This window comes from Maylandia zebra, linkage group LG15 (genome assembly GCF_041146795.1).
Source record: "Maylandia zebra isolate NMK-2024a linkage group LG15, Mzebra_GT3a, whole genome shotgun sequence".
Taxonomy (NCBI): domain Eukaryota; kingdom Metazoa; phylum Chordata; class Actinopteri; order Cichliformes; family Cichlidae; genus Maylandia; species Maylandia zebra.
In genome coordinates this window covers 41,826,112-41,853,620 of record NC_135181.1, presented here as the reverse complement: position 1 = coordinate 41,853,620, position 27,509 = coordinate 41,826,112, and the positions used below count along the sequence as shown (strand labels likewise).

At 47.9% G+C, this 27,509-nt stretch overlaps 1 protein-coding gene and 1 pseudogene across 3 annotated transcripts in view; one reads left to right on the top strand and one right to left on the bottom strand.

Annotated features, from left to right (window-relative positions):
* Positions 1-27,509, top strand: part of LOC143412735 (interferon-induced very large GTPase 1-like) — a 69,736-nt gene that overhangs the window by 11,747 nt on the left and 30,480 nt on the right. The window lies entirely within an intron of this gene.
* On the bottom strand, positions 17,756-18,951 carry LOC143412752 (uncharacterized; annotated as a pseudogene).

Genomic DNA, 27,509 nt, shown 5'->3' with positions numbered 1-27,509 from the left:
AAAGCCTTGATGACTTCATCCCATGGTCGATGACTTCGCCAGCACCTTTTTTAGACATGCTCCTCTGTCCTCAATACTGTTGCCCCTATTTAAATGAAGTGACCTAGATCCTTTTCCTGATGTTGGCTAAATGATTCTACACATGCCTCGCGACATGTGTGCCGCTGCGATGAAAGAAGATGGAAAAAGGACACTCCAGGTTTCTTATGATATCCTGTTTGCCAGCCGGTTGCAGTTTCAAATTGCTGCTAAAATGGCAAAAGCTTCCCTCCTACCTAAGATTACTCTTGCTAATGGTCACAATCCCCAACCCCTATTCAATATTTTCAATTCATTGGTTAACCCCTGTCCCGAAATCCCACTGGTGTCCTCTCCTGCTCTCTGTGAACAATTTCTAACTCACGTTATTGATAAAGTTTCATATCTTAAGTCCTCGCTTTCTTTAGTATGGAGTTTTGTTCCCACCCCCGGTTGTTCATCATCATTCCAACAGTTTGAGCCTGTGTCACTCCATATTCTCAAGCAACTTATTGAACAATCAAAGAATACCTCTCCTTCCTACGATATCCTTCCATCTGGTATAGCTACCCACATAGCAAGCAGGTCTGGCCCAGATCTGGTATCAAGCCGGCACTGCTGGCTGACTTCTGGCATGATAAGTCCCAGGGCTGGCACAGATGGCACTGTCTATGAGATGGCATGCCACATCTGACTTGATTGTGGTTTGGTTTATGTGGCCCAGGCCCATAGAAAACAGGTCTGGCCGGGATCCGGCATCAAGCTGGCACTTCTGACTGATCGGTGTTATGGAAGGGTGTATGTCAACCAGATGTGGGCCAGGGCCCTATTTCAGGAAGCCGGTTTAGTGCAAACTCTGAGTAAGTATACCCTGAGTTAACAAAAACTCTGGGTTTTCGGTTTCACAAAGCGAGTTTAGATTAATCCTGAGTGAGTTACTATGACGACACACTCCGTGAAGCTAACCTGCCCCCTACCAGGTTTACTTCAACTAACCCTGACATTCTCCGCCTCTGTGTCGGAAACCTGACTGTAGGAAGTGTCAGACATGGCGTGCCCCTTCCTTGAAGAGCCAGTAGATGTTGAAGCCCAAATTCTCCGCAGAGCTCTCCGCCGGGAGAGAGTGATTAGAGCGCGTTTGGACATTTTATCATTTCCTGATGATTTTCAGTGTAAACGTCACCGTTTGTCAGCACAATCTATAAGTCATTTGAATAACATCCTCAGGCCTAATATTGCTCATAAGACACATCGTGGACATTCTCTCAGTTCTGTACATATTATTTGTATTGCACTTCGGTTTTTTGCGAACGGGAGCTTTCTGTATAATATTGGTGACGCTGAGCACGTTTCCAAGGCTACCGTCTGTCGGGCAGTCAGGAATGTTACAGTTGCACTGAAACGTCTCCTGTACTCGTTTGTGGTGTTCCCATTATCACAAATGTGGAAGCCAACTGCTCAGCCTCTGTGGGTGGTGGTGGTGGTGGAGGACCCCCACCTGTTTTTCGGGCCTCCGCTTTTTTTCTAGTGGCCATAACGGGTCACATTTGAGCGTACAGAGTAAGCAAATATGTACTTGTAATGTGCTCAGATAATTTCAATAAGTGCTTACAGAAAGAAAGTTAATGTAGCCTCTAACTGCAATTGATTTACATCGGACAAACAGACCAAGCACTATGGCTCATAATACAATTTCACCTTACCTGTTTGGACTATATTTTTATATTTCATTTTTACTTGCTGCCAGAAACGTTTGGGGCCTGTTGGGTTGCACCTGCGCTCACATCACGTCACAAAATAAAATGTATAAAATAAAAAATAAAATATAATAAATAACATGTTAAATGGGTGGAAATCCCTAGATCAATGTTTAAATTAACACTCACGCATTGACTCTGTCGGCTATGTTTTGCCATGCATGCTCCCTTTCTTTTGCAGCTGAGGCTGTGTTACTTTTTTTCTGCAAAATTTGCATGTTATCGGCATATGCTGCCATCAGAATTTCGGCCTCAAGCGGTGTAAAATACATTGACCGCGCCTTCTTTCCCTCCGTCTCCATGGTGACTCGCTTAATCTGTGCTCCACTGATCAGGGCTTTATGTATCCTCGTGCGCGCGCTTAACTTGGGGTTAAAGCAACTCCGCGTTGATTGAACTACTTGTTATCAGCCTTTCTGAAACCGAATATTCCGAGTTGGACAGTCCGGGGTTACTCAACCCTGAGTATCGTTTTTCACTCTAAGTTTTCTAAACCGGCTTCCTGAAATAGGGCCCAGGTCTGGCAATGATGGCACTATTTGTTTCTATTTTCCTATTTTAGTTAGAAGACCCAAATGCCATGTTGCAATACTATACTGCTAAGGTAGCCAATGTTTCAAATGCAGGCTTTTTGGTCAGCAGCTCACTGCCGAGTGACATTTCAGACACTGAGATTCACCCTATAGCTGTCAGCGATCATGCTCCTGTATCTCTAACACTAATGCACAAGAATAATACTATGCCAAGTAAAAACTGGAGATTTAATACATCACTGCTTAAAGATGAAGACTTTATTAAATATTTTAAAAAAGAATGGACTCTATATTTAGAGTATAATGACACTCCCGGAACATCAGCTTCTGTTCTATGGGAAACAGGAAAATCTGTGATGAGAGGTAAAATAATTTCTTTCTCATCACATAAAAAGAAAGAAGAAAACAAAAATATTCAGGAATTAGAAAAAAACCATCAAATCCCTAGAAGAAGCCTACATGTCCCACCAAGATCAGGAAACGTTGAACAAAATACGCAAAACAAAACTAGAATTAAATGAGATAATTGATAATGAAACAGAATTCTTAGTACAAAGACTATGCTTACAAAATTATGAACATGGTAATAAATCCGGTCAATTTCTAGCAAACCAGCTAAAAATAAATAAAGAAAAAACAACTATATGTTCTGTTCAAGATTTATCTGGGAACACAATATATGAACCGAAACAAATAAACAACATTTTAAGGGATTTCTATAAAATCCCTGAAAATAAACACATCTAAAAAGGAAATTGATCAGTTTTTGGACAACATTACTCTTCCAAAATTATTAGACACTCAAGCAATGGCACTGGATTAACCACTGACACCAGGTGAACTCCAGGAAGCCCTGATAAGTATGCCCAATAATAAGGCTCCAGGTCCAGACGGCTTTCCTGCAGAATTCTACAAAGAATTCTGGACGATTCTAGCACCAGTTTTTTACAGAACGTTGTTGGAAATCAAAGAAAAGGGCAGACTTCCATCAAATATGAATTCTGCAAACATTAATCTCCTGCTAAAACCAGGCAAAGACCCTGTATATCCCTCAAGCTATCGTCCAATATCCCTTTTAAATGTGGACTTTAAAATAATCTGCAAAGCTCTCTCAAAGAGATTAGAGAAAATAACCCCCCTCTTAATTCATCCTGACCAAACTGGTTTCATAAAAGTTAGGCACTCATCAACAAATACACATAGTGTATTACTTAATTACTTACTTAATTTGATAGACTACTCATACAATAAAAACCTTGAAACTACAGTATTTTCTTTAGATGCAGAAAAAGCATTTGACAGAGTTAACTGGAAATTTCTGTTTGCAACTTTACACAAATTTGGTTTTGGAACCTCTTTCATTAACTGGTTAAAAATATTATACAATTCCCCACAGCTTGTGTCAAAACAAATGACCAAACATCCTCCAGCTTCTCTCTCTTGAGGGGCACCAGGCAGGGATGCCCACTCTCCCCTTCACTGTTTGCAATTTTTATTGAACCACTAGCAGCAGCAATTAGACAGGCTACAACAATTAAGGGCATGTGTTGTGGGCCTGTCCTATTTGGTTCTTTAGCCATCAGAATTGTTTTCTGAAGACCAACAAGGATACCCAATGGTTTTACTTTGCCAAATGGATCATCGTGGCATTGCCGTATTGGTCCATTTGATCGATCTTTGTTTTTATTATTTATTATATTTTATTTTCAGATGTTACAGACGGGACAGACATGAGTGAGGGATAGGAAAGGGAGAGAGAAAGATGAAGGAAAAGAAAAACAGAAGGGGAGAGGGACAGTGAGAAAGGGGGGGAGAAAAAAAATCTCCTGGATCACCTGTTGAGAGAAGAAGAATAGAAAACAAGCAAAAAAAAAACCAAAAAAAAAACCAACTAAAGCAACATACTAGACATAACACCATCGCATTAATCTAACTAAGTGTAAACAGCAGTAAATACTAAATATTCAATGTTGTTGTGCAGCACGCAGGACAGACAGCGCACAATGTGCTTTGAAGTAGCAGCCAAGAAAGGTGTAATTTAAGTCTACGAGCAGTGGACATCCGTGTGCACACCTGTGTGGATCAGCGCGCTTGTATTCAAATGGTTTCCACATGTAATGGTCTGCAAGAGGATGTAGCGAGCCATAGCCCCGTCCCCCAGGGCATGAAGCAGGCATGGAGGAGATCCAGGCCCCAGACATCCAGAGGCCCCAGAGTGTGAGAGCCCAAGGAGGACCACCGGAGGGGCATCCGTGCCACCCTCATGGGAAGGGCTGAGGATCCCCAGAAGAGGCGTCACCCTCGAAGCTAGAGGGGGCTGCACCGGCATGCCCGCCGGCTCTGCCGGCAGCCAGCTGTGCCAGAGTGAACCGAGCTGCAGGCCCAGAGGCCGGAGGCCCGAGGGCCCCCCGCACCCCGGAGGAGGCCTGACCGAGCAACAGGCGCCAGGCCCCGCCAAGTAGCCACCGGGAGTGAGCCGGTACATACCTGAGTGCCCAGCCCTGGACACCAAGAACCACCAATGCACCGACCCCTGAGGGCATCAGTGACCGGCAGGGAGTGTGGTGAGGGGAGATAGGCCTTGGAGGGCCTGGGAGTTCCCAGAGAGGTGGAGTCTAAGACCCGACCTGACATATAGACACAGACAAACAGGCACACACAGACACAAACATGCATTCCCACCCTCATGCACAAATATACAAACACTCAGCACTCACCCAACGTAAGGATTGACATAAATGGACATGTACACACAATCACACTCCCCAAACATACTCTATACCCCGGGTCCTTCCATAATTCTTCTTCTACACCACTGCAATCGGGAAATATATAATATTTAGGTATTAATGGTTCTCCCAAGCTTGCAGATCTGACTAAATTAAACCATATCCCACTTTTAAAGAAAGTAGAAGGAGATCTTGATGAACCTTGGCTAGATGTAGAACAAGCACTTTGCAATAATCTAGAGATTTCAGACCTACCATTTATCAGCTCAAACATCCAACAACATGAATGCTTCAAAAGCGCCAGCATCAGCTCTTCTCTGACAGCATGGTGGGAGTTTCTAAAATTGACGGAGTCTTCATTAATCCCATGCAAATGTACACCTATCTGGAACAACACTGACATATTACAAAACAATAATATGATAAACTTTCCAGATTGGAGTGGTAAAGGAATGAAATACTTAGAACATATATTAGAAGGAACAGAATTTATTCCATTTGACAGACTAGTTACACAATATAGGATCAACAAGAAAAGATTTATAGAATATCAACAAATTAAATCCATAGTAAAAAAGAAATTTAAACCAGGTCAAGTTGAACTAGAAACACCGCCAAGTGTGGTTCAATTTCTTACTCTTAAAACCCCCAAATTACTCTCCAAAATATACAGAATGCTTTCTAAAACGGATGAATCAATATCACTTCCTATTGCAAAATGGGAAGCGGATTTATCAGTTAACTTAGACCAAAACTTCTGGTCTCAGTTATGCTTAAAAACCTTTCATTTAATTAGAAATCCCAGTCTTCAATTAATTCAATACAAAATATTACATAGAGTGCACTATACAGGTCATCGGATGTTCAAGATGGGCTTTACGTCTACCAACAACTGTTCACACTGCCAAACCAATTCAACGGACAATTATATGCACGCTCTTTGGTTCTGTCCACCAGTTCAGAAGTTTTGGCGCGAGATATGTGAAGACTTATCGAAGTGTCTGAAATGTAACATTCCAACTTCCCCTTTAGTGTGTTTGTTGGGCAGCTTAGATAATGTCACTTGAGAAAAAATTATAGCCCATATGGTTTTCACTGCCCTATGCATAGCCAAGAAAACAGTCTTCATGAACTGGAAAAAATAAAAATAATCTTAAGTCTAACCAATGTAGAAATTATCTATTAGATTACATTAATCTTAATACAGCCTCTGCCACCACATCAGATCAATTGCTCTGGGCTCATTTGATCAGCTCCATCACCTAGTGGGGGTGGGGGGTCATAGTTTAGTCCCACCTTCGCTGTTGTGATTGGCGTGGGGGTAGGGACAGGCTTAGGGTGTCGGGGATTCCCCAGGAGCATCTTCCTTGGAGGACTCAACCCGGGGTTTCGGTCATGGCCTATTAAGGGCTCTGTTGTCTCTTAGGTGACGGTTTCCTCGTGGCTGCGTGCAGCGGGGCTGGGGGGGGGGGGGGGGGGGGGGGGGTGTCTGTGCTGACAGACGCGGGTTACTGACCTGGTAGCCTGGCTGCCCCTGGGTGGGTCCGGGAAGGGCGTGGGGTTCTAGGGGTGCTCCGTCTCTGGGCTGGGGCCGTGGCTGGGCCTTGGGGGTTTGGGTCTTAGTTGGTGTGTTGCCGGGGTTGTGGGCGGGTGGGTGTATGGGGGCCCAGCCCTGGTACAGGGTGCCGCCAGTGCATCGAGCCACCTGGGGGGCTCTTCAACTGGTGGGGGAGGTTGTTACATCTTGCAGGAGGTCTCCTCTCTTCAGGAACTCACTCTGCAGGAGGGGGAGATATAGGAGAGGTGGAGGAAGATCTCAGCCTGGGCGTCTATTGTCTTGTGTAGTCTGGAAGATGAGTGGATGACGGGGTGGGTGCAGTTTTCTCTGTGGTGGGGTCGGGTGGGCTGTCCCGAGCTCTGTGGGGCCAGGCGGCACTGCCGAACTGGGCCCCAGTCCAGATGGGCCTAGGCCCCCTTTCCCTGGCGGGTTGAAGAGTATGGGGTGCCTACGATCGTGGCGATCGTGGCTCAAGAGTTGGGAGTTCGCCTTGTAATCGGAAGGTTGCCGGTTCAAGCCCCGGCTCGGACAGTCTCGGTCGTTGTGTCCTTGGGCAAGACACTTCACCCGTTGCCTACTGGTGGTGGTCAGAGGGCCCGGTGGCGCCAGTGTCCGGCAGCCTCACCTCTGTCAGTGCGCCCCAGGGTGGCTGTGGCTACAATGTAGCTTGCCATCACCAGTGTGTGAATGTGTGTGTGAATGGGTGGATGACTGGATATGTAAAGCGCTTTGGGGTCCTTAGGGACTAGTAAAAGCGCTATATAAATACAGGCCATTTACCATTTACCATTTACTGGGGTCAGCAGGGGAGCTGGCCCCAGGGAGGGGTCACTTGCCCCAGCTGCCTCCCTCTTCCTGCTCCACAATCACCCCTCACATGCAGGGCCTTGGGGTAAAGGTGTGTCACCAGGGTGCAGGGGAGGCATCCCCTCCCCCCCCCCCCCCGTCCCCCCGTCCCCTTCTGGCTGCCTGTGCCTCAATTTTATCCCATAACTTAGACATTCACATTACTCACACTCTCATAACACATACATATAGGACCTTGGGGGTGGGCAGGCTGCACGGAATCCAAATTACCATCAGGGTGTACACCTCACCCCTGGCGTCGTTGCCCACCTCTCAACTTTAAATACATGTAGACATTGAGGGCTATGAGGAGGGGCTATGCGCTTACCTGCTGCTCTCTGGCAGGTAGTTCCATGCCCTCCTGGGTTTTAAATGCACCTTAGAACACATATGCATCAACACTACATATGAGCGGGCTGAGGGAGGTTTGGAGTCTTCACACACCCCCGTTCTCTGCAGCCTGCTGGAGCGGGGGGGCTACGAGGAGGAGTTGGCCGTCCGATTGGGGTCTGGAATATGGGGCCTGCCTGCTGCTGCCGAGTCGGGGCAGTCTGCTTCTCTCCACCCCAGGGAAAAGGGTAACACTACCTGGGTCTGGGTGCAGTTCCCCCCTCCAGGGGCAAGGGTACCTAGACCCTGGGGTATAGAGTACGCTTGGGGAGTGTGATTGTGTGTACAGTGTCTCTTTGTGTCTGTCTCCACGTTGGGTGAGTGTTGAGTAATTGCATATGAGAGCATGAGGGTGGGAATGGATGTCTGTATCTGTGTGTGCCTGTATGTCTGTGTCTATATGTCAGGTTGGGTATCAGACGCCACCTCTCTGGGGACATCTCAGGCCCTCCAAGGTATGGAGGCCTATCTCCCCCACCACTTCCCCTGCCAGTGGCAGACATCCTCAGACATCGGTGCATTGGTGGTTCTTTATGTCCGGGGGTGGGCGTCCAGGTACACACCGGCTCACTCCTTAGTGGCTGCTTGTCAGAGCCTGGAGCCTTGGGCTCGCCCGGGCCACTTCGGGGGTGGGGTGCCCTCAGCCTCTTGGCCTCGGAGCTCACGGGCACGTCACTTCAACCCCCACTGGCTTCTGCTCTGCGGCTGCTGAGTGACCCCTCATCTGGGGCTCTCCTCAGCTCTTTCTGGGATAGTGGCACAGCTGCCCCTCTGTTGGTCTCCTTGGTCTCTTGTGTTCTGGGGGCCTCTGGATGTCTGGAGTCTTGATCTCCTCCATACCTGCTTCATGCCCTGGAGGACGGGGTTGTGACTCCCCACACCCTCTAGCAGATCATTACATGAAGGAACCTTTTAATACAAGCACGCTCATGCTCACAGGTGTACACACGAGTGCTCACACACACAAACTACACCTTTTTTGGCTCCTACCTCAAAGCACACTGTGCGCTGTCGATCTTAAGTCCATCCATGCATCTTCATCCGCTTTATCCGAGGCCAGGTCGCGGGGGCAGCAGCCTAAGCAAAGAGGCCCAGACCTCCCTCTCCCCAGCCACCTCCTCTAGCTTATCCGGGGGAATACCAAGGCGTTCCCAGGCCAGCCAAGAGATATAATCTCTCCAGCGTGTCCTGGGTCTGCCCCGGGGCCTCCTCCCAGTGGGACATGCCTGGAACACCTCACCCAGGAGGCGCCCAGGGGGCATCCTTGTCAGATGCCCGAACCACCTCAGCTGGCTCCTTTCGATGTGGAGCAGCAGCTGCTCTACTCTGAGCCCCTCCCGGATGGCCGAACTTCTCACCCTATCTCTAAGGGAGAGGCCAGCCACCCTTCGGAGGAAGCTCATTTCTGCCGCTTGTATCCGCGATCTCGTTCTTTCGGTCACTACCCACAGCTCGTGGCCATAGGTGAGGGTAGGGACGTAGATCGACCGGTAAATTGAGAGCTTCGCTTTTACACTCAGCTCCCTCTTCACCACGACGGACCGGTGCAGCGTCCGCATTACTGCAGCTGCAGCCCCAATCCGTCTGTCGATCTCCGGCTTCCTTCTCCCATCACTCGCGAACAAGACCCCGAGATACTTGAACTCCTCCACTTGGGGCAGGAACTCATCCCCGACCCGGAGTGGGCACTGCACCCTTTTCCGGCTGAGAACCATGGCCTCAGATTTGGAGGTGCTGATCCTCATTCCCGCTGCTTCACACTCGGCTGCAAACCGTTCCAGTGCGAGCTGGAGGCCCTCACCCGATGAAGCCAACAGAACCACATCATCTGCAAAAATCAGAGATGAGATTCTGAGGCCACCAAAGCGAAAGCCCTCCGCCACTTGGCTGCGCCTAGAAATCCTGTCCATAAAAATTATGAACAGAACCGGAGACAAAGGGCAGCCCTGGCGGAGCCCATCACCCACCGGGAACGAGTCCGACTTATTGCCGGCAATGCGAACCAAGCTCTTGCAATGGTTGTATAGGGATCGAATGGCCCGTAGCAATGGGCCAGACACCCCATACTCCCGCAACACCTCCCACAGGACACCCCGAGGGACACGGTCGAATGCCTTCTCCAAGTCCACAAAACACATGTAGACTGGTTGGGCAAACTCCCATGCACCCTCAAGTATCCTCGAGAGGATAAAGAGCTGGTCCAGTGTTCCGCGACCAGGACGAAAACCGCATTGTTCCTCCTGTATCCGAGGTTCGACTAGCGGACGAACTCTCCTTTCCAGCACCCTGGCATAGACTTTCCCCGGGAGGCTGAGGAGTGTGATCCCCCTGTAATTGGAACACACCCTCCGGTCCCCCTTCTTAAAGATGGGGACCACCACCCCGGTCTGCCAGTCCACAGGTACTGCCCCTGATCTCCACGCAACATTGCAGAGGCGTGTCAACCAGGACAGCCCTACAACGTCCAGAGCCTTCAGGAACTCGGGGCGGACCTCATCAACACCAGGGGCTCTGCCACCAAGGAGTTGTTTAACTGCCTCAGTGACCTCGCCCCCGGAAATTGGCGGGTCATTCCCCTCATCCCCAGACTCTGCTTCCTCCTTGGAAGACGTGCCAGTGGGATTAAGGAGGTCCTCGAAGTATTCCTTCCACCGCCTGACAATTTTCTCAGTCGACGTCAGCAGCGCTCCGCCAGCACTATACACAGTGCAGGTAGAGCACCGCTTTCCCCTCCTGAGACGCCTGACGGTTTGCCAGAATCTCTTCGAGGCAGTCCGAAAGTCTTTTTCCATGGCCTCTCCGAACTCCTCCCACACCCGAGTTTTTGCTTCAGCCACTGCCCGAGCCGCATTCCGCTTGGCCTGTCGATACCTGTCGGCTGCCTCCGGAGTCCCACAGGCTAACTAAGCCCGATAGGACTCCTTCTTCAGCCTGGTGGCTCCCTTCACCTCTGGTGTCCACCATTTGGTTCGGGGATTACCACCACGGCAGGCACCAACCACCTTGCGGCCGCAGCTCAATGCAGCAGCTTCGGCAATGGAGACGCTGAACATGGTCCATTCGGACTCAATGTCCCCAGTCTCCCTCGGAATGCTGTTGAAGCTCTGCCGGAGGTGTGCGTTGAAGATCTCGCGGACTGGGGCCTCTGCTAGACGTTCCCAGCACACCCTCACTACGCGTTTAGGTGCACCAGGTCTGTCCAGCGTCCTCCCCCGCCACTTGATCCAACTCACCACCAGGTGGTGATCAGTTGACAGCTCAGCCCCTCTCTTTACCCGAGTGTCCAGAACATATGGTCGCAGGTCTGGTGATACGATTACAAAATCGATCATCGACCTACGGCCTAGAGCGTCCTGGTGCCACGTGCACTTATGGACACTCTTATGTTCGAACAGGGTGTTCGTTATGGCCAAACTGTGATTAGCACAGAAGTCCAATAACAAAGCACCGCTCGGGTTCAGATCAGGGAGGCCGTTCCTCCCAATCACGCCCCTCCAGGTCTCGCTGTCGTTACCCACGTGAGCATTGAAGTCTCCCAGCAGGACAACAGAGTCTCCAGGTGGAGCACCTTCCAGCACCCCCCCCAGGGACTCTAAGAAGGCTGGGTACTCTGAACTGCCACTCGGCGCATAAGCGCAGATGACAGTCAGGACCCGTTCCCCGACCCTAAGGCGCAGGGAACAAACCCTCTCGTCCACCGGGAAAAACCCCAACGTACCGGCAGCAAGCCGAGGGGATATTAGAATACCCACCCCAGCCCGCCGCCTCTCACCAGGGGCAGCTCCAGACTGAGACAGAGTCCAGCCCCTCTCCAGGAGACTGGTTCCAGAGCCCAAGCCATGCGTAGAGGTGAGCCCGACTATATCTAGCCGGTACCTCTCAACCTCACGCACTAACTCAGGCTCCTTCCCCACCAGAGAGGTGACATTCCATGTCCCTATTGCCAGTCTTGGCAGCCGGGGGTCAGTCCGCCAGGGCCTCCGCTCCTGGCCGCCACCCGGCACACAATGCACCCGACCCCTATGGCGCCTCCTGCAGGTGGTGGGCCTGCGGGAGGATGGGCCCATGTCTCCTCTTCGGGCTGTGCCCGGCCGGGCCCCATGGACTAAGGCCCGGCCACCAGACGCTCGCCCTCGGGCACCCTCCCCGGGCCTGGCTCCAGGGCGGGGCCCCGGTAACCCTATCCCAGGCAGGGTAAACTGTTCCCTCGATATCCTTTTCATAAGGGTCTTCTGAATCGCTCTTTGTCTGGTCCCTCACCCAGGACCAATTTGCCATGGGAGACCCTACCAGGGGGCAAAAGCCCCCAGACAACATAGCCCCTGGGATCCCTGGGACACACAAACCCCTCCACCACGATAAGGTAGCGATTCAAGGAGGAGATCTTAAGTGCTGCACAATAATGTTTAATATTTAGTATTTACTCTTATATTCCCACAGATCATCGTGATGTTGTTTATTATGTTGCTCTTTTTTTTCTTCTGCTTGTTTTCTCTTTTTTCTTTCTCAACAGGTGATCCAGGTGATTGATATATGTATTTTTTGTCTGCTTATTTTGTTGGTTTTTGGTTTTTGCCCTTTATCCCCGTCCCTCTTCCCTGCTGTTTTTCTTTCCCTCTTTCTTTCTCCCCTTTCTTTTCCCCAGTCAAATCTGTCCCGTATTTAGCAAGTGAAAATAAAATAAACAATAAAAGGTGAATCAAATAGACCATTACGGCAAGGCTGGGATGGTCCATTTGGTAAAATAAATCCGTTGGGCATCTTTCTTCGCCTTTAGATAATAATTCTGATGGCAAAGAGCCAAACGAGACAGGCAAAAAAAAAAAAAATCAAATGCAGGCTTGACAGGTTTGTGAGTGTACACTTTATCCAGAACCTAGTGAGGGTCTACTCATCATTGCAAGTGGGTGGCTGTAGCTCAGGCAGTAGAGCAGCTCACCTATTGATCGGAAGGTTAGTGGTTCGATCCCTGGTTCCTCCATTCTGCATGTCAGGAGTGTGAATGTGTATGAATTTAGTTAGGAAGCACTTCGTTAAGAGAAAGTGTGTGATTGTGTGAATTTGCCATGTTGTATAAAGCACTTTGAGTAATCTGGGAGAGTTGAAAAACACTGTCTAAGAATCAGTCCATTCACTGTCTGAACAGTTTCGTCATGTTACTTTGCACTATTATGCACATGTTGTTATTATATGGCTTAATTAAGGTACACATTAGGCTGACATCTGGGGCCAGAGCTGAAACTGTTCTGGGCCAGCACAGGGCCAGCAGTGTGTCTGCAACTCGCCTTGTGCTGGCCCATGTGTCGGCCACCTTTGGCAAACCAGATCTGGGCCACCAAAGGGCCATCATTCTTTTCGGTATGTGGGCCATGTGTAAGCACATTGTGTGGGCCAGATCTGGGCGCAGTGTTGGGAAGGTTACTTTTAAAATGTATTCCATTACAGAATACAGAATACATGCCCCAAAATGTATTCTGTAACGTATTCCATTACGTTACTCAATGACAGTAACGTATTCTGAATACTTTGGATTACTTAATATATTATCATGCTTTTTACAACAACGTGAATGTACTATTGCTGTGTGACTTATTACTATTACTGAAGGTCCGCGACTCCGAACTGTAGTAAAGGGACCTCTGACTAATACGGTGGGGTCCCTGTCGGCTCGTAGCCAAAAAATAGCTCTACTTTGTTGTGTGGGTCAACTTTTCTTGCGAGAGACAGAGAGAGGCGTTGAAAGGCTGCTCCAACGGAACTTATTGTTTCGGAGGAAAACACGAACACGGTGTACAGTCGAGTCTTAATAGCTTACTTACAACTGGGCTCGTCAGGCTCTCTTCTTGGCTGCAGTGGCTATTATTATATTTACATGCTTCCAGCTCCCGTTTTTCCTCGATGACAACTCGTACCTTTCCACTCCCCTTTTTCTCCCTCCTCGCGCTCACGGACACGGACTACACTGCCCATGATGCTACATTCTTTAGAGCTATGCTTGTAGCATTCTGCCTGTTAGCTTAGCACAACAACAACAACAACAGCGAAAAGGCGCTCTCTCAACCAGGAAACACACAGTCGCAGAGAGAGAGTGAGAGCGTTGCCCTGTAACCATGGCAACCGTAACGCTGCCGCCTGGAACAACAGAACGTAGCTGTCAAACAAAACCCAAACAGTCCTGACCCGCGACAATATGAAACAGGAAAGTACCGCAGTGTAATCCATTTATTTCAACAAAGTAACTGTATTCTGAATACCACCTTTTTAAACGGTAACTGTAACGGAATACAGTTACTCATATTTTGTATTTTAAATACGTAACGGCGGTACATGTATTCCGTTACTCCCCAACACTGTCTGGGCGATACCAATTTTGCTATGTGGGATAAGGATTGCTTTGGCATAATTGGATCCAGCATCTTATCTTTAATGAATTTATCCCTACTTTTTGGCTCTGTTCCTTTAGCCTTTGAACACGCTGTTGTCCAGCTTGTTCTTTAAAAAAGGAACCTTGATCATAACGATTTTGTGAACTATAGGCCGATTTCTAAGCTTCCATTCCTGTCCAAAATCCTCGAGAGGATCGTTCTTTCACAACTCCAGCTGCATTTGGATGTGAATGCCATTGATGATAAATTTCAGTCTGTTTACAAACCCTGTTATAGCACTGAAACGGCGTTACTCCGAGTCCTCAATGATCTCCTCCTGATTGTTGACTCTGGATGCTCCGCAGTCCTGGCCGTACTAGATCTATCTTCGGTCTTTGATATGGTAGATCGTAGAACCCTATTAGCAAGGTTTGAACACACAGTAGGCATTAGAAGCACCGCCTTAGATTGGTTTAAGTCATACCTTTCTAATAGGTCTTTCTCTGTCAATTTGGGACCTTATTTTTCCTCTCCTGCACCTGTCTCCTGCCTCAAGGATCTGTCCTTGGTCCCCTGCTCTTCTCACTGTATAAGCTTCCCTTAGCGCAATCTTTGAAAAGTACAACATTGCACATCATTGTTATGCCGATGACATACAGATCTATTTCGAATTAACTAATGATCCTGCCATGTCTTTGCACGGTTTTCGTGAGTGTATGCGTGAGGTCAAAGATTGGCTCTCAGGTCTCTCTTATCCTAAATGACAGGAAAACCGAAATCATCATATTTGACAGAATTATCCCTCGTGGCCAACTCTGTGACCCCTTTGGTTCCTTTGCCAGTTTTCTTCCTGACACGGTTAGTGACCTGGGTGTGTTTTTGCACAGCTCTTTGAAATTCGACAAAAAGGTGTCTTCTGTTGTTAAATCTTGCTTCCATCAATTGTGTCTTATTTGCAAGGCCAGACATTATGTCCCGTACAGGGACCTGGAAAAGCTTATCCACGCCTTTGTGACATCTACGTTGGATTACTGCAACTCCCTTTACTTTGGTCTTAACGCTACTCTTCTCCATAGACTCCAAATTGTTCAGAATGCGGCAACTCGTCTCCTTACTGGTACCGGGCGACTTGTCTCTATTACCCCGTCCTTGCCGACCTGATTGGCTTCCCGTTAAGTACCGTATTCAATTGAAAATCCTGCTGCTCATCCTTTAGAACTATTAACAATATAGCGCCAAGTTACCTCATTGAACTACTTAGATCATACACCGCTGCCAGAGTACAGTCATGGCCAAAAGTTTTGAGAATTACATAAATATTGGAAATTTTAAAAAGTTGCTGCTTAAGTTTTTTTAATAGCAATTTGCATATACTCCAGAATGTTATGTGATCAGATGAATTGCATAGTCCTTCTTTGCCATGAAAATTAACTTAATCCACAGAACACAGAACCTCTTAGAAAATAAAATAGGAAACATAATGAAACGCAGACATGACTACATGAACTTGACAACATAACAGACATGAAACACATGAAGGGCAAGGGAGACTTAACAGGGGTTGGAAGACACAAGGGGAATCTAATAACAAAGAACTATAACAACCTAGGCATGATAAAAAAATGAACTTAGAAAACCTGAAGGGCTTAAACATAAACCATAAACTAAAACTCAAAAACGCTGGGTCAAAAGACCCAGGATGGTGACAGCAGCCATCATTGCGTTGCATAAAAATGGCTTCACAGGCAAGGATATTGTGGCTACTAAGATTGCACCTAAATCAACAATTTATAGGATCATCAAGAACTTCAAGGAAAGAGGTTCAATTCTTGTTAAGAAGGCTTTAGGGCATCCAAGAAAGTCCAGCAAGCGCCAGGATCGTCTCCTAAAGAGGATTCAGCTGCGGGATCGGAGTGCCACCAGTGCAGAGCTTTCTCAGGATTGGCAGGAGGCAGGTGTGAGCGCATCTCCATGCACAGTGAGGCAAAGACTTTTGGATGATGGCCTGGTGTCAAGAAGGACAGCAAAGAAGCCACTTCTCTCCAAAAAAACCATCAGGGACAGATTGATCTTCTGCAGAAATTATGGTCAATGGACTGCTGGGGCAAAGTCATTTTCTCTGGTGAAGCCTTTTTCCGATTGTTTGGAGCATCTGGAAAAAGGCTTGTCGTAGAAGAAAAGGTGATCGCTACCATCAGTCCTGTGTCATGCCAACAGTAAAGCATCCTGAAACCATTCTTGTGTGGGGTTGCTTCTCATCCAAGGGAGTGGGCTCACTCACAATTTTGCCCCAAAACACAGCCATGAATAAAGAATGGTACCAAAACACCCTCCAACAGCAACTTCTTCCAACAATCCAACAACAGTTTAGTGAAGAACGATGCATTTTCCAGCATGATGGAGCACCGTTCCATAAGGCAAAAGTGATAACTAAGTGGCTCGGGGACGTATCTGTGAATGTTGCCAGATCTTCATTGTAGAAGGCATTCCACTGTGTGTTCAATGCAGTCCTGCAGAACTAGTAAATTAAATATTTTAAAGATATATCTTTAAAATGATTTAATTAGTTTTTAGATTATTTGCCTTGATTTGATCCTTAGAATAAGTGTTTTATGCCTATTTTCAGATTTAATTTCTTCAACATTTTGCTTAGAACAAGTGGTTAAAGCTTATTTTAGGTTTCAGTTGCCATGATTGGTTGCCTAGAATAAGTGTGTAAAGCTTATTTTAAGATTTAACTATCTATTGTTCCCTAGAATAAGTAGTTAAAGCTTATTTTAAGTTTCAATGTTCTGATTTGTTGCCTGGAATAAGTGTAAAAGACTTATTTTTAGCTTTATTTAAATCTAGATATTGTTCTTATTTCAAGAAATCTTAATAAGAAAAAAACACCCCACTGGCAGATAATTTCACTTGTTTTAAGCAAATCTTCACCAAAAATAAGTGTATTTATCTAGAATTAAGGAGGTGGGTTTTTGCAGTGTGCTGTCGGGAGGGGGGGCAAACGCGGGCCAGGTGGTGATGGTCCTCTTTATGGGTTTTTTTAGGGGAGTGTATGCTGGGGTAAGGAGCAGAGAGAGGTGGTCTGACTTGCCCAGGTGGGGGAGGGGTTCAGCTCTGTAAGCGTGCTTGATGTTGGAATAGGGCTTTGGAGTTGACGTCACGCCGCAGTGCATTGTGGGATTGCGGCGCCATGTCAGTAGGCCAGAAAGCAAAACAAGCGCACAGTGTTGGATTCGGGACTGTCAGAACCATGCTCAAAATCAGCGCAAAAGACAAATGGCTGTATCGCGACCAATTGTGCCCAGACGCCAAGAGACGGTACTTTGAAAAAATTGCGTGCATCTTTGTTACGGGCGCCAACCACTGTGACCTCGTTGTGTGGACACAGAGAGACCTTGCTGTGATTCGCGTCTTCCCTGCTGTGGATTTCTGGAAACTGCGCTTAAAGCAAGCACAAGACTTCTTTCGTAAAGTGTACCTTCCTGAACTTGTTGGAAAATACTTCTCGAAACAATGTGCTGCTCTAAATAGCCTGTAATGTTTCATGTTGTCCAAAAAAACAGCTTTAAGAATACTCAACAGGAGCAAGTGTCATTTGGCCCTGGTTTGACAACAACACTGGGGCACATATTAACAAAAACACAGCAAACCTTAACGATCTTATCAAAAAGTGTTGTGTCTTCAGCCTCACATGATAAGAGTAATCGGATTGGCATTGTAGTGTGTAACATTTTGAACTTGTTGCACAAACTACCTATTACTCGCTCAACATGAATTCTCAGGTGGGCAATTGCTCTCGTTTGTTCAACGTCCGTTGCATCAAGTTGACAGTAGCCTTTTGTGAAAGCTGGAATCTTGACCTCCGCACACATCATTCCTACAGCATCTCTGATGTCAACGCCTCTGTCAGCCAATACTACGTCCCCTGGTAACAGCTTTTGAAGAATGCCACATCTCTCTGTGATGTGTTTATCTGATGCACGACCCCCCCCATCCCCTGGAAATGAAAGAAATAGCTCCATGGGGTGTAATCCCGATGAGGTATTTTATGGTGTGTGTACCCTTGTAATGAGAGTATGTTTGTGCGCGTGCCTTTAAATTAGATGGTCTTTCTGTTCGAATCTCAAAACAGTCAACAATCATGGCTACTCGTTTTCCAAAAGTTTCAGTAAACTGTGGAGGCATTGTCGCCTGCAGACAGTGCCTATCAGGCCAGTGCACCAGTGCTCCAAAGCGGGCATACAAAACATCAATGGTATCGGTGAAGACAGAAGACAGTGTTTTGTGGGACACATCAAATAGATGACAAAGATGCTGGACTGGAAGATCAAGTCTCAGACGCATTAGTGTGAGTAAGAGCATTTGGAAACCTGTCAGTTTCTTCGATATTGGCAGGAAATCTTTGACAGTGTTGAAGAGGGACATTAAGACAGCATAACAATGTAGTCCAGTGTAATATCTTACTTTTTCGGTATCGTCCTTTAAGAAAGTTTCATTCAGCTCTGTCTTTTGCAACTGTGCTCGAAGCAGTCTGTTCTCCTCCAACAGCCGGTTTATTTCTGCTCTGCCCTGTTGACTCCACACACAATCCTTCGTCTGCCCTTCAGCTTCCGTGACGCTGTCACTCCCATCACCACTGTCCACATTTGCAGCTGGTACGTCAACCTCCACTTGTCCAACACAACTGCTGTCCACTGCCTCCATCACATGGTTATTTTGTTGTTGTTCTTCTGTCAGACCTTCATCGATCATCAAGCCTGTAAGATAAAAATAGTGCATAGACATAAGGTTAATGTACACCAATATTCCAATGACAGGTGTGTGATTCATCTTTAAGTTATGTGCGGATTAGTGTACCATAAGAGCAATTTAGTATTTTTTTCGAGGGGGGGGGTGCTTACCTGCAGTGGGTGCTCTTTTTCGCTTCCGTTGCATACACCTTGCGTGCCGGTCCGAGTCTGACACAGGTTTGTAGTCGTGCCCCATGTGCAGTCTTGGTGCCCAGTCTGGATTCGTTACATCCATTTCATATGCTGGTTTGCCTGCAATAATGCCAAATCAAAAGCTACTCAGTCGACATGACGTGGTTCTGCAGCATCACACATTAGCATGTTTTATCTCATTATCTATGATCGCAGCGCATTGAAAAAAAACACTAAAAGCCTTTTAATAGTGATATTAATTAATTTAGAACTCACCGGAGAGAAAATGCCGCGAGCAAACCAACAAAAAGCTGGGGATTGCACGGAACTCGATATCCGCTCGTCTCACCGCTGCAATCCATGCCTGGCGTCTTTGTTTGGTGATATTGGATACATGGGATCTCTCACGTTGCCGCCAGGATGGAAAACGATGAAAAGATAGCCCATTATCCAGTTTCTTGCCTTCACGATCGTGAGATCTAACGTTGCAACCGACTACACAACACGTACGAACCATAGCTGAAGCTGTATCCTTTGTCTGGCCTACTGTCATGGCAGCGGGGGGCGTGGCCCGCTCCAACGCCCTATACACATGATCCATGTGTATTCCAACCTGCACTGTTTTCCCCTCTTGTTGGGCATTTTACATGCTGGTAAAATTTTGGTAAAACAAATCTTGAGATTTGTCTTATTATTAAAGTCCCCTGCTATGATGTTGATGCCATTAGGGTGGGCACACTGGTGAGAAGTGATGGCATTCAGCAGCAGAGAGAGAGCTGTGTTCACGTTAGTGTCTGGTGCTATATAGACTGCCGTGACTATTACAGCACTTAGCTTGCTGGCCAAGAAAAAGGCTCTCCTGACCTGAACTCCAGGTCAGGAGATCAGTGTCTGTCCAAAAGAGCACTGTTGTTACACTAATCTTCATGCACGTAGTTGGAGAGCCCCCCACCTCTGTTCTTCCCAGAGTCACTGTTTCTGTCTCATCCGTTTAGTATGCGGGCTGCTAGCTGCACCGCAGCATACGGGTTTTGTGTACGTAACCAAGTCTCTGTGATAATAAGCACGCAGCAGTCCCGAACATAACAATTTCAAGTTAGCTGTATATCCAAATTGTCTGTCATGTGTACCATGGATCTGACGTTTGTAAGGTAGATGCTCGGCAGTGGAGGTCTAAGTGGCTGCTTCCTCAGCCTAGCCAGTAGTCCAGCCCTGCAACCTCACTTTTGCTTCCTCTCTCTTCGCCGTCGGCATTTCCTGTCCGATCGGAAAACAATCCACGGAGATCCCGGTGGTCTCGTTATCCTGTCTGGAATGTGTGTGTGATGAAAGTCGCTGGAGATATTCATCTTCGTTTGGAAACCAATGTCCAATATCTCCAGAAAACTGTAACGTCCAGTTGTGTAAGTAGATGCTTGTACAATGTATGATAAGCACACTAGACATACAAAAAGGCACAAATAGGGAGAGTTGCTGTAAGCCACTGCATCTGTGCGGGCCACCATCTTGTTTTCCCTGAGCATTCTCAACAGCATGACTCTCTCAATAGACTGTTGAGAGAGGGGTCCGAGGTGCTGTTCTTGATGTTGTGGCCTGTGATGGTTTTCACACCATTCCAGAACTCCCTCATATTGTTCCTCTCCATCTTCGGCTCCACCGTCCTCCTGTAGGTGTCTTTTGCTTCCCTCAGGCAGCATTTCACCTCCCGCTGTGCTTTCATCTCCTCCTTCACTTTGCTCCTGAAGGTCTTCTTCTTCATGTTGAGGAGAGCTTTGACTTCCTGTGTTACCCACGGTTTGTTATTAAGAAGAATAGAATAGCTTTTTTATTGTCACTGTTACAAGAACAATGAAAGGCTGTTTGGCATCTCTCCATGTGTGTAAAGTACACAATAGCAAAAGTGTTTACACAATAACAGACAAATTTACATTTACAAAAGAAAGATATGTACAAGTTATACATACACCTGCAAAACATAGACACATATATGAATATATACATATATGCATCCGTACATACATGCACACACATATTTCCACATACACGCTTACATCTATATACATACACATACATGCCATCTAACTAGCAGGTGCATTGAGAGGTGCAGTGTGGTCAGTGATATTGCACGTTGAGTGTGTGTGTGTGTGCGGGGGGGGGGGGGGCGATGATATTGCACACTGGGTGGGGGGGGGGTGCTGTTGGAACTATGCTAAATAAGGTTTTAATAAATACAGTTTAAAGAGGTAGGGGTGTTGGTTGCATTGAAGTATAAACAGACATACGATTTATAAATAAGGTGTAATGTCCATGAGTGTTGGCAGTGCAGTTATTCTCCATTCAGGGTGGAGGTAGGGCATGTCAAGTCAAGTCAAGTCAAGTTGGCTTTATTGTCACTTCAACCATATACAGTTTAACAGTACACAGTGAGGCGAAACAACGTTCCTCCAGGAACCAAGGTGCTACATGCAACATAAATTTACAACATAATTTAACAGAAAACTCTAAACTAGCTAACTAAGAGGCCTAGTTAGCTGGCTAGCAGAGACAAGACAGACTGACCTAACATAAATTACAACATAAATTAACAAAAAACTATCTAACTATCTAAGGATGACTTTTTTTTTTTTTGTTATCAGACAGCAGACAACAAAGTGCACGTGCAAATGTGCAAACAAGAGCAGCAAGTGACAGCAAGAGCAGCAAGTGACAATAAGGTTTTGTGATGATGAGTTGAGGTAGTGGAGGAACAGTAAACATTCCTTAGTGTAGCAGCAAAAAATTAGGAAGTGCAGAAGTTAGTGCAGAAAGTCCAGTAATAATATTGTGCAAAAGAGCATTTACAGGTTGGTGTGTGCGATGGTTTGGTGGTGTAGGTCAGTGTGTTTGCTAGGGATGGGTACCGGTGTCCGGTGCCATGATGGCACCGGTTCTGACATAAACGGTAGTAACCAGACCGAAAAGCAGCACACATTTCGGTGCTTTATTTCGGTGCTTTTTTTCCTGAGCTGTGATACACTTCTAGCCAATCATTTTACGTTTCGGAGGATAGTAGGAGGGTCCAGGTAGTACATTCTTTTAGAGCAGAGCTACAGATTAAAAATGCCCAAGGCCAAGCGGTCAAAAGTCTGGCTGTACTTCACAGCAAAATATGCAAACTCAGCAGCCTGCAACAAGTGCTTTAAGCTGATACTGTCAAAGGAGGTAACACCTCAAATCCGATGAAACACCTGGCGACGCATAGCGGGGTTTTTTTTTAAAGCCAAGAAATGCGCCGTATTTGATAGCTTGCTGCGAGACCTCACACCGAGCGCATCTATTGCGGGTGTGGTGCCTGTTATCGGACCCGGATTTAGCAACATCCCCAAAAACCCGAAGAGGAGAGTCCTGGCCCCTAGCCCTGCCAGTGTAGCAGAAATGATGAGGATGATGACGGCAGCAGCAGCCGTTCTTCTCTGCGTGAGTAGCTTAATGTTGTTCGTGTGTAATTTACGTTGAGTAGGCTAACCACGTTATTACATTAATGCTGTAAGGTGAACTAGCAAACATCATCATAGCTACATGCTGCTGTCTTCTTGTTTGATGGCAGATACTCCCTTCACCCTGGCCAAAAAGGCTAAAATGACCAAAGAAAAAGAGGGAAACAGCTGAACATGAGAGGTTTTTGGATAAAGTTTGTGTTTTTTCCATTGTTTAAGCACTGCTTCCAGCCAAGAGTGATACCATATATGCCCCATAGCTGCAGAAAAGGCTAACATTGTTATCTTTTTACAAAAACCAGCTGAACATGAGAGGTTTTTGGACCAATTTTGTGTTCTCCATTCTTTAAGCACCGGTTTGAGCACCGTTTGAGCACCGGCACCGTTTCAAAAGTACCGATTTGGCACCGGTATCGGATAAAACCTAAACGATACCCATCCCTAGTGTTTGCGCTTGTGTTGGTTAGTCAGTCCAGTCTCAATGTTTTGAGGTAGTTGAGTTAAGCTGAGTGATAATGTTAGTGTGTGTGTGCGTGTGCGTGTTTATCAGTCAGTCCCTTTTTGCTGAGGAGACGGATGGCTTGTGGAAAAAAGCTGTTGCACAGTCTGGATGTGTGTGCCCGAATGCTTCGGTACCTTTTTCCAGATGGCAGGAGTGTGAAGAGTGTGTGAGAGGGGTGTGTCCAATCAGCCACAATGCTGGTGGCTTTGCGAATGCATCGTGTGGTGTAGATGTCCTCAATAGAGGGGAGAGAGACCCCGATGATCTTCTCTGCTGTTCCCACTATCCGCTGTAGGGTCTTGCGGTCTGATATGGCACAGTTCCCAAACCAGACAGTGATGCAGCCGCTCAGGATGCTCTCGATAGTTCCTCTATAGAAGGTGGTCAGGATCGGTGGTGGAAGCCGGGCCTTTCTCAGTCTTCTCAGAAAGAAGAGACGCTGTTGGGCTTTCTTGTGCAGGGAGCTGGCGTTGGGGGACCAGCCGAGGTCCTTCTCCAGGTGGACGCCCAGGAATTTGGTGCTGTCGACGATCTCCACAGAGGAGCCGTTGATGCTCAGCGGTGAGTGGTCGCCTCGTGTCCTCCTAAAGTCAACAACCATCTCTTTTGTTTTGTCAACATTCAGAGACAGGTTGTTGTCTTTACACCAGTCCGTTAGTCTCTGCACTTCCTCTCTGTAAGCTGACTCGTCGTTCTTGCTAATGAGACCCACCACGGTCGTGTCATCAGCGAACTTAATGATGTGATTTGAACTGTGTGTTGCTACACAGTCATGAGTCAGCAGTGTGAACAGCAGAGGACTGAGCACACAGCCTTGTGGGGCCCCAGTGCTCAGTGTGGTGGTGCTGGAGGTGCAGTTCCCGATCCGTACTGACTGAGGCCTTCCGGTCAGAAAGTCCAGGATCCAGTTGCAGAGGGAGGTGTTCAGGCCCAACAGGCTCAGCTTTCCGATCAGTTGTTGGGGGATGATCGTGTTGAATGCTGAGATCTATGAAATCTATGTACAGCATTCGGACGTGTGAGTCCTTCTTGTCCAAGTGTGTCAGGGCAAGATGGATTGCAGTGGAGATGACGTCGTCTGTTGAGCGGTTATGGCGGTATGCAAATTGCAGTGGGTCCAGTGAGGGGGGCAGCAGGGTCTTGATGTGTCTCATGACGAGCCGTTCGAAGCACTTCATGATGGTGGGTGTAAGTGCAACAGGACGGTAGTCGTTGAGACAGGACACAGAAGACTTCTTGGGCACGGGGACGATGGTGGTGGCCTTGAGGCACGTGGGAACGACGGCACTGCTCAGAGAGATGTTGAAGATGTCGGTGAGAACATCTGCTAGCTCATCAGCACATTCTCTGAGCACTCTGCCTGGGATGTTGTCTGGTCCAGCAGCTTTACGTGGATTGACTCTGCGTAGAGTTTTCCTCACCTCAGCTGTAGTGAGACACATGACCTGGTCGTTTGGAGGAGGGGTGGTCTTCCTCGCCGCCACGTCGTTCTGCCTGTCGAACCGAGCGTAGAAGTTGTTCAGTGCATCTGGGAGGGAGCCGTCACTGTCACAGGCAGGTGATGTCGTCCTGTAGTTAGCGATGGCTTGTAAGCCCTGCCACATGCGTCGTGTGTCGCCGCTGTCCTTGAAGTGGTTGTGGATTCTCTGGGCGTGTGCGCGCTTCGCCTCTCTGATGGCCCGAGAAAGTTCGGCCCTAGCTCTTCTAAGCGCCACCTTATCTCCCTCTTTGAAGGCAGAGTCTCGGGTCCTTAGAAGTGCACGCACTTCCGCAGTAATCCACAGTTTCTGGTTGGGTCGTGAGATGATGGTCTTGGAGACAGTGACGTCATCGGTGCACTTGTTGATGTAGCTGGACACTGATGACGTGTACTCCTCCAAGTCAGTGAAGTCGCCGTAAGTTGCAGCCTCCCTAAACATGTTCCAGTCAGTGCTCTCGAAACAGTCCTGAAGAGCAGAGATGGCTCCTGCTGGCCAGGTTTTCACCTGCTTCAGAACCGGTTTTGATCGCCTGACGAGTGGTCTGTATGCTGGAATTAGCATAACAGAGATGTGGTCTGAGTAGCCGATGTGGGGGCGGGGCTCTGCCCGATATGCGCCGGGGATGTTTGTGTAAACAAGATCCAGCGTGTTTTCCCCTCTCGTTGCAAAGTCCACATACTGATGGAATCTAGGAAGCACTGACTTGAGGTTTGCATGGTTGAAATCTCCAGCAACAATAAACAGTCCATCCGGGTGTGTATTTTGCAGTTCACTGATCTTTGTATACAGTTCCCATTGCGCTTCCTTAGCATTAGCGCTAGGTGGAATGTACACTCCGATAATGAAAACAGTGGTGAATTCCCGTGGTAAATAAAAAGGTCTGCATCTAACAGTCACAAACTCCACCAGCGATGAGCAATAACTAGAAACTAGCACAGAGTTCTTGCACCATTTCTCGTTTGACAGCCTGTGGGTAAAAACTTCTGTTGAGTCTTTGACCTGATGGACCTGTAGCGCTTACCAGAGGGAAGGGGGGAAAAGTGAGTGTCCAGGGTGTGAGGGGTCTTTAATGATGATGCTGGCTTTCTGCTAAAGTCTGCCAGTATAGCTGTCTCTGAGGGGGGTTAGTGAAGTGCCGATTGCCTGCTCTGCTGCCCTCACCACCCGCTGCAGTTTCCTCCTGTCCTCCGTGGTGCAGCAGTTGAACCAGAGTGTGCAGCAGTAAGTCAGAAGGCTCTCGATGGTGGAGCGGTAGAAGTTTACTAGCAGTCTTTGGGGTAATTGAGCCTGACGTAGTTTCCTGAGGGAGTACAGCCTTTGTTGTGCTTTCCCTACCTGGTGGGAGGTGTTTGTGGACCAGCTAAGGTCGGTCGAGATGTGGACTCCATCCATCCATCCATCCATTTTCATCCGCTTTATCCGAGGCCGGGTCGCGGGGGCAGCAGCCTAAGCAAAGAGGCCCAGACCTCCCTCTCCCCAGCCACCTCCTCCAGCTTATCCGGGGGAATACCAAGGCGTTCCCAGGCCAGCCGAGAGATATAATCTCTCCAGCGTGTCCTGGGTCTGCCCCGGGGCCTCCTCCCGGTGGGACATGCCTCGAACACCTCACCCAGGAGGCGCCCAGGGGGCATCCTTGTCAGATGCCCGAACCACCTCAGCTGACTCCTTTCGATGTGGAGCAGCAGCGGCTCTACTCTGAGCCCCTCCCGGATGGCCGAACTTCTCACCCTATCTCTAAGGGAGAGGCCAGCCACCCTTCGGAGGAAGCTCATTTCTGCCGCTTGTATCCGCGATCTCGTTCTTTCGGTCACTACCCACAGCTCGTGGCCATAGGTGAGGGTAGGGACGTAGATCGACCGGTAAATTGAGAGCTTCGCTTTTACACTCAGCTCCCTCTTCACCACGACGGACCGGTGCAGCGTCCGCATTACTGCAGCTGCAGCCCCAATCCGTCTGTCGATCTCCGGCTCCCTTCTCCCATCACTCGCGAACAAGACCCCGAGATACTTGAACTCCTCCACTTGGGGCAGGAACTCATCCCCGACCCGGAGTGGGCACTCCACCCTTTTCCGGCTGAGAACCATGGCCTCAGATTTGGAGGTGCTGATCCTCATTCCCGCTGCTTCACACTCGGTTGCGAACCGCTCCAGTGCGAGCTGGAGGCCCTCACCCGATGAAGCCAACAGAACCACATCATCCGCAAAAATCAGAGATGAGATTCTGAGGCCACCAAAGCGAAAGCCCTCCGCCCCTAGGCTGCGCCTAGAAATCCTGTCCATAAAAATTATGAACAGAACCGGAGACAAAGGGCAGCCCTGGCGGAGCCCATCACCCACCGGGAACGAGTCCGACTTATTGCCGGCAATGCGAACCAAGCTCTTGCAACGGTTGTATAGGGATCGAATGGCCCGTAGCAATGGGCCAGACACCCCATACTCCCGCAGCACCTCCCACAGGACACCCCGAGGGACACGGTCGAATGCCTTCTCCAAGTCCACAAAACACATGTAGACTGGTTGGGCAAACTCCCATGCACCCTCAAGTATCCTCGAGAGGATAAAGAGCTGGTCCAGTGTTCCGATGTGGACTCCGAGGAACTTAAAACTTTCTACCCTTTCTACTTCCTCCCCATCAATGTAGAGGGTAGAGTGCTCAGATCGCTTTGTTCTTCTGAAGTGGATTACCATCTCCTTGGTCTTGGCTGTGTTCAGATGCAGGTTGTTTTCGTCACACCATTGCTTCAGATGCTGAACCTCCTCTCTGTAGGCTGAATCATCATTGTTGTTGATCAGTCCTATGACAGTGGTGTAATCAGCAAATCTTATAATGGTGTTACTGGTGTGGATTGGTGAACAGTCATGGGTGAAAAGTGAGTATAAGAGGGGACTGAGGACACACCCCTGTGGGACACCCACATTCAGAGTGAGGG